The sequence below is a fragment of the Vigna radiata genome, unplaced genomic scaffold (assembly GCF_000741045.1).
Source record: "Vigna radiata var. radiata cultivar VC1973A unplaced genomic scaffold, Vradiata_ver6 scaffold_530, whole genome shotgun sequence".
Lineage (NCBI taxonomy): Eukaryota > Viridiplantae > Streptophyta > Magnoliopsida > Fabales > Fabaceae > Vigna > Vigna radiata.
Genome location: NW_014542005.1, coordinates 20134 through 28163, shown reverse-complemented (window position 1 = coordinate 28163; position 8030 = coordinate 20134). Strand labels below are relative to the sequence as shown.

Genomic DNA, 8030 nt, shown 5'->3' with positions numbered 1-8030 from the left:
ACCCTACACCCTACACCCTACACCCTACACCCTACACCCTACACCCTACACCCCAGACCCGAGACCCCAGACCCGAGATCCAAGACCCTAGACCCCAGACCCCAGACCCCAGACCCCAGACCCGAGACCCCACACGCCACACCCCAGACCCCAGACCCCAGAACCCAGACCCCAGACCCAGACCCCAGACTCCAAACCCCACACCCCAGACCCAAAACCCAAGACCCCAAACCCCAAGCCCCAACCCCAACCTAAACCCGAGACCCAAGACCCGAGACTAGAGACCTCGGACCCCGGACCCTAGACCCAGGACCCCAGACCCCAGACTCCAAAACCCCAAAACCATAATACCACAAAACCACAAACCCAAAACCCAAAACCCTAAACCCTAAACCCTAAAAAACCATTATAAACCCTTACAGACCCCTAAAAACACTAATAAACCCCTCAAAAACTATTATAAACCCCTAAAAATCACTAAACACATAAAAACCCGTCAAAAAATCACTATAAAACCTAAAAAACCACTAAAAACCCTAAAAACACTTTTAAATCCCTCAAAAACATATATTCACCCTTAAAAACCACTGAAAACCCTTATAAACACTTATAAACCCCTCAAAAAAACCTATAAACCATTAAGAACCACTACAAACCTTTAAAAACAGTTATAAAACCATCAAAAACCACTAAAAACCCTTAAAACCACTAAAAACCCCTTAAAACAGTTATAAATCCCTCAAAAACCACTATAAAACCTTAAAACCAACTAAAAGCCATTAAAAACACTTATAAACCCCTCAAAAACCACTGTAAACTCTTAAAAACCAATAAAAACCTAAAAAACACTTATAAACACCTGAAAAACTGTTATAAACCCTTAAAAACCACTAAAAACCCCTAAAAACACTTATAAACCCCTCAAAAAGCACTATAAATCCTTAAAAACCCCTAAAAACACTTATAACCCCCTCAAAAGCCATTATAAAGCCCTAAAAACCACTAAAAACCCCAAAAAACACTAATAAACCCCTCAAAAACCTTTATAAACCCCTAAAAATCACTAAAAACCAATAAAAACACATCAAAACCCACTATAAACCCTTAAAAACCACTAAAACCCCTAAAAACACTTATAAACACCTCAAAAACCACTATAATGTGTTTTTTTTTTTTGTGTGAGTGTGTGTGTGTGATTGCTTGTTTTCGTGTTTGAGAGAGAGAGAGAAAAAGTGTGTGTGTGTGTGTGTGTGATATGTATGTGTGTGTGCGTGTGTTTATGGGTTTATGTGGGTGATATGTGTGTATGGGTGAATAGAAGTGTGGGTATAAGTTTGTATGTGGGTGGGTGGGTGTGTGTGTAATATGTGTGTGTATGTGTGTTTGTGGGGGTGGGTGTGTGCGTGTGTGTTTGTGTCTGCATGTATGCATGTATGTGTATGTGTGTTTATGTGTGTGTGTTTGTGTGGGTAATATGTGTGGGTGGGTGGGTGTGTCTGTGTTTATGTTTATACAATTACGTGTGTTTGTCAGTGTGTGTGTATGTGTAATATGTGTGTTTGTGTATGTTTGAGTGTGTGTGTGTGTGTGTGTCTATGTGTTTGTGTGTGTGATGTGTGTGTAATATATGTGTTTGTGTGGGTAGGTGTGTGTCTATGTTTGTGGGGGTGTATGTGTGTTTGTGTTTGAGTGTCTGTGCATGTATGTGTGTGTGCGCGTGTCTGTGAATGTGTGTTGTGTGTGCATATTTGTGTGAGTGTGTGTGGGGGGGGGTAATATGTGTGTGTGTGTGTGTGAGTAAGTCTGTGTTTGTGTTTATATTGTTACGTGTGTTTGTATATGTGTTTGTGTGTGTATGTGTAATATGTGTGTTTGTGTATGTATTATATGTGTGTTTAAGTGTATGTCTGTGTATCTATGTGTGCATGTGTGTGTGGAGGAGGGGTTTGTGTATATGTCTTTGTGTTTTTTTTTGTTTGTGTGAGTGTGTGTGTTTGTTTGTGTGTATGAGAGTGTTTGTGTGTGAGTGTCTTTGTGTGCGTAATGTGTGGGGGGGTTGTGTGGGTATATGTTTATACGATTGTTTGTGTGGGTATATGTTTATACGATTGTTTGTGTGTGTTTGTGTGTAATATATGTGTCTATGTGTGTGTGTACTTGTATTTGTGTGTGTCTGTTTTTGTTTGGGTGTTAGTGAATGTGTGTATTTTTATTTGTGTTTGTTTTTGTATTTGTATGTGTGAGAGAGAGTGTGTGTGTGTGTGTGTAATGTTTTTGTATGAGTGTGTGTGTGTGTGTGTTTTCATGTTTGATAGAGAGAGAAAGAGAAAGAGAGTGTTTGTGTGTGCTTGTGTTTATGTGTGTATGGGTGAATGGGAGTGTGGGTATAAGTTTGTATGTGTGTGTGTAATATATGTGTTTGTGTGTGTGTGTGTAATATATTTGTGTGTGTTTGTGGGGATGTGTGTGTGTGTGTTTGTGTGTGAGTGAGTGTGCATGCATGTATGTATGTGTATGTGTGTTTGTGTGTGTGCGGGTGTGTGTCAATGTGTGTTTATGCGTGCTTGTTTGTGTGAGAGAGTGTGTGTGTTTGTGTAGGTAATATGTGTGTGTGTGGATGTGTCTATGTCTGTGTTTATATAGTTACATGTGTTTGTGAATGTGTTTGTGTGTGTGTGTTTGTTTGTGTAATATGTGTGTTTGTGTATGTATGAGTGTGTGTGTGTGTGTGATATGAGTGTATGTGTGTGTGTTTATGTGGATAATATGTGTGTGTAGTGTAGTTGGGTGGGTGGGTGTGTTTGTGTGTGTGTGTGTAATATATGTGTGTCTATGTTTATGGGGGTGGGTGTGTGTGTGTTTGTTGTTATGTGTGTGAATGTGGTTAATATATTTGTGTGTGTGTGTATGTTTGTTGTTATGTATGTGTATGTGGTTAATATATTTTTGTGTGTGTGTATGTGTGTGGATGGGTATATGTGTGTGTGTGTGTGCTTATGTGTTTAGGCTTTGGGGTTTCGGGTGTGTAGTTTAAGACTAAATTTCTCAATTTACATTCTCAATTCACACATGTGAAATACATTTAAAATGCCGAATATATCTAACAAAATCAACTCGAATTGGATCAGATCGGTCGGCCCGACTTCGCTGGAATTTGTTCGATTCACGTCGGCTCGGTTAAGTAAGGTTTGTTTCGGGTCACCTCGGCTCGGCTCAGCTAAGGTCGGTTTGGCTCGGCTCAGCTCGTTTCGGCTCGGCTCGCATATGCTCAACTCAATTTGGTCGATTTGATTTAGATCGACTTAGTTTATCTCGGTTTGGTTCAATTTAGTTTATTTTGGTTGGGTTTGGTTTGGTTTTGTTTGGATCGGATCAGACCGGGATGACTAGACTCGTCTCGTGTCAATTCGGTTTGGTTCTGTTCAGCTCGGCTTTGCTCAACTCGGTTTCACTGGACTCTACTGGATGCGTCGCTGTTTTGTTCGATTCAACTCGGCTTAGCTCGGTTTAGTTCGAATAGGCTCGACTTGGCTCAGCTAGCCATAGTTTCGATCAGTTCAGAGTGGGTTGACTAGCTTGGTTAAGCTAAGATCTGGCCAATTCAGTACGATTTGGTTGGGTTCGGTACTTTTTATTTAAGCTCAGATAGACTCGGCTCAGTTCGGTTCGGCTTTGTTCAGTTTGGTTCGTCTTGTTTCAGATTGATTGGTTTGGTTCAGTTTTTTTCAATTAGATTTGGTTCGATCCGGGTGGGGTTGGTTTGGTTTTGTTGTGTTCGGTTAGGTTGGGTTAGATTCCGTTGGGTTGGGTTGGTTGGGTTTTGTTGGGTTGGGTTGGCTCCGGTTGGCTTGAGTTCAGTTTGGTTGGGTTCAGTTGGGTTCAATTGGGTTGGTTGGGTTGGGTTGTGTTGGCTTCGATTAGGTTTGGTTGGTTTGGTTGGTTTCGGTTAGGTTGGGTTGGTTTCGGTTGGGTTGGGTTAGGCTCGGTGGGGTTCGATTGGGTTGGGTTCGATTGGGATGGGTTCGATTGGGTTGGGTGGGGTTTGGCTGGGTTGGGTTCGGTTGTGTGGGGTTTGGCTGGGTTGGGTTCGGTTGTGTGGGGTTCAATAAGCTTGGGTTTGGTTGGATTCAGTTTGGTTTGGTTGGATTTTGTTGGGTTGCATTCGGTTTTTTGGGTTGGGATCATTTGGGTTGGGTTTGTTTTGGTTGGGTTGGATTCGGTTGGGTGGGTTGGGTTGGGTTCAGTTTATGGATTTGGTTCGAATTGGTTATTTTCGATTTGGTCTAGTTGGGTTGAGTTCATTTCGGTTCGGCTCGGCTCGGATCGGTTCTACTCAGTTGGGTTTGGTTTTGTTCGGGGCGGTAGGTTGCAATGCAGCTCAATCATGTACGGTCGGGTACGATCAAGTTTAGTGGGGTTGGTTGGATTCGAATGGGTAGGGTTGGGTTCGGTTGCAGTCGGTGCGGTGTGGCTAAGTTTGGCTTGGGAAGGTTTGGCTCGGTTAGGTACGATATCGTTCGGAAGGGTCGGTTGGGTTCGGTTTGGTTGAGTTCTATTCGGTGCGGTACGATGCGGTGTAGTGGGGTATGGTTCAATGCGTTCGGGTCGGTTGGGTGGGATTTGGGTTTGGTTGGGTTACGTTCGATTAGGTTGGGTTGGGTTGATTTCGGTCAAGTTGGGTTAGGTTCAATTGGATTGGCTTGGTTTAGTTTGGTTCGGTAGGAATGGGTTTGATTAGGTTCGGTTGGGTTGGGATCGTTTGGGTTCGATTGGGTTTCTTCGGGTTGGGTTCGGTTTGGTTGGGTTTAGTTGGTTTGTGTTAGGGTGGGGTTGGGTTGGGTTAGGTTCGGTTGGGTTGGGATCGTTTGGGTTCGATTGGGTTTCTTCGGGTTGGGTTCGGTTTGGTTGGGTTTAGTTGGTTTGTGTTAGGGTGGGTTCGGTTGGGTGCAGTTGGATTGGGTTGGGTTGGGTTCGGTTCGGTTGGGTCTGGGTGGGTTGGGTTGGGTTGGGTTTAGTGCGGTTGGGTTCGGTTGGATTGGGTTTGGTTTTGTTGGGTTGCGTTGACTTCGGTTGGTTTGGATTCGGTTGGGTTGGGTTTAATCGGGTTCGATTGTTTGGGTTGGGATCGGTTGGGTTGGGTTTGTTTCGGTTGGGTTGGATTCGGTTGGTGGGGTTAGGTTGGGTTGGGTTCGGTTGGGTGGGATTCGATTCAGTTTGGGTTGGTTGGGTTGGGTTCGGTTGGTTGGGTTGGTTTCGGTTGGTTGGGTTGGGATTGGTTTAATTAGGTTTGGTTGGGTTGGGTTTGTTTTGGTTGGGTTCAGTTGGGTGGGGTTGGGTTAGGTTGGGTTCAGTTGATTGGGTTGGGATCAATTGGGTTACGGTCGTTTCAGTTCAGTTGGATTTGGTTCAATTCGGTTATTTTTGATTTGGTTCGGTTGGGTTGAGTTCAATTCGGCTCGAGCCGGTTTAGTTCAGCTTGGCTCAAATCAGTTTTGTTCAGTTGAGTTTGTTTGGGATTGGGGCGGTGCGCTGTGGTGCAGCTCAGTCTTGTATGGTTGGGTGCGGTCAAGTTCAGTGGGATCGGTTAAGTGGGGTTGGGTTCAGTTGCAGTTGGTGTGGTGTGGCTAAGTTTGGCTTGGCTAGATCCGGCTCAGTTAGGTACAACATAGTTTGGTCGGGTCGGGTCGGTTTGGGTGGGTTGGGTTCGGTTGGGTGGGGTTGAGTTCGGTTTGGTGCGGTATAATGTTGTGCAGTGAGGTATGGTTCAATGTGTTCGGGTCGGTTAGGTTCAATTTGGTGAGGTTCGGTAGGGTTGGGTTTGGTTGGGTTCGATTTGGTTTGGTTGGATTAGGTTAGGTTCGGTTAGATTAGGTTGGGTAGGTTCGGTCAGGTTGGGTTAAGTTCAGTTGGGTCAGGTTGCTTTAGTTGGGTTCTGTTGGGTTGGTTTAGATCGGGTTAGGTTCAGTTAGGTTGGGTTGAGTTTGTTTGTGTTGGGGTGGGTTCGGTTGGATGCGGTTGGGTTCGTTTTTGTTGGGTTGGGTTCAGTTGGGTTCGGTTGCGTTTGGTTGGGTTTGATTGGGTTAGGTTTGGTTGGATTGGGTTGTGTTAGGTTGAGTTGGGTTGGGTTTGGTTGGGTTGGGTTAGGTTAGGTTTGGTTGGGTTGGGTTGGGTTAGGTTCGGTTGGGTTGGGTTTGATGGGTTGGGATCAGTTGGGTTGGGTTTGTTTTTGTTGGGTTGGATTCGGTTGGGTGGGGTTGGTTTGGGTTGGGTTGGGTTGGGTTCAGTTGAGTTTGGTTCGGTTGCGTTTGGTGTGGTTGGTTTTGGTTAGGTTGCGTCTGGTTGGGATGGATTGGGTTAGGTTTAATGGGGTTAAGGTCGATTGGCTTGGGTTTAATTGGGTTTGATTTTGTTGGATTGCGTTGGGTTCGGTTGGGATGAAGTTATTGTGGGTGAACTTATCGTGGGTGAACCTATCATGGGTGAACCTATCAAGGGTGAATCTATCGTGGGTGAACCTATCGTGGGTGAACTTATCATTTGGTAAACTTATCGTTTGATGAATTATCATTTGGTGAACTTATCGTTTGGTGAACTAATGGTTTAGTGAACATATCTTTTCGTGAACTTATCGTTTGGTGAACTTATCTTTGGGTGAACTAATCCTGGGTGAACTTATAGTTTGTGAACTTATAGTGGATGAACTTATCGATGGGTGAACTTATCGTGGGTGAGCTTATCTTGAGTGAACTTATCATGAGTGAACTTATTGTGGGTGAACTTATCGTTGGGTGAACTTATCATTTGTTGAACTTAATATTTGGTGAACTTATCGTTTGGTGAACTCATCATTTGGGGAACTCATCATTTGTGAACTTATCGTTGGGTGAACTTATCGTTGGGTGAACTAATCGTGGGAGAAGTTATCGTGGGTGAACTTATAGTAGGTGAACTTATCGGTAGGTGAACTTATCGTTTGGTGAAATTATCTTTTGGTAAAGTCATCGTTTAGTGAACTCATCGTTTGGTGAAATTATCATTTCGGGAACTTATCTTTGGGTGAACTTATCGTTGGGTGAACTTATCTTAGGTGAACTTATCGTGGTGAACCTATCGTGGCTGAACTTATCGTGGGTGATCTTATTGTGGATGATGTTATCGTGGGTGATCTTATCGTGGGTGATTTTATCCTGGGTGAACTTTCCGTGAGTGAACTTATCGTTGGATAACTTATCATGGGTAAACTTATTGTTGGGTAAACTTATCGTTTGGTAAACTTGTTGTTGGTGAATTTATCGTTTGGTGAACTTCTCGTTTGGTAAACTCATCATTTGGTGAACTCATAATTGGGTGAACTTATCGTTGGATGAACTTATCGTTGGTGAACTTATCGTGTCGGAACATATCGTTTGGTGAACTTATCGTTTGATTATCTTATGGTTTGGAGAATTTACAGTTTGGTGAATTTATTGTTTGGTGAACTTATCGTTTGATGAACTTATCATTTGGTGAACTTGTCGTTGGGTAATCTTATCGCGGGTGATCTTATAGTGGGTGATTTTATCGTGGGTAATCTTATTGTGGGTGATCTTATAGTGCGTGATTTTATCGTGGGTGATCTTATCGCGGGTGATTTTATCGTGGGTGAAATTATCGTGGGTAATCTTATCGTGCGTGATCGTATAGTGGGTGATTTTATCGTGGGTGAACTTATCGTGGGTGATTTTATTGTGGGTAATCTTATTGTGGGTTATCTTATTGTGGGTGATCTTATAGTGGGTGATTTTATCATGGGTGATCTTATAGTAGGTGATTTTATCGTGGGTGATCTTATAGTGGGTGATTTTATCGTGGGTAATCTTATCGTGGGTGATCTTATAGTGGGTGATGTTATCATGGGTGATCTTATCGTGGGTCATCTTATAACGGGTGATCTTGTAATGGGTGATTTTATCGTGGGTGAACTTATCGTGGGTGATTTTATTGTGGATAATCTTATTGTGGGTAATCTTACCTTGGGTGATCTTATAGTG

At 43.4% G+C, this 8030-nt stretch overlaps 1 protein-coding gene across 1 annotated transcript in view; it reads left to right on the top strand.

The window, feature by feature from the left end:
* LOC106778945 overlaps window positions 1-8030 on the top strand; it is a 17680-nt gene that overhangs the window by 4712 nt on the left and 4938 nt on the right. The gene's annotated exons all lie outside the window — the stretch shown is intronic.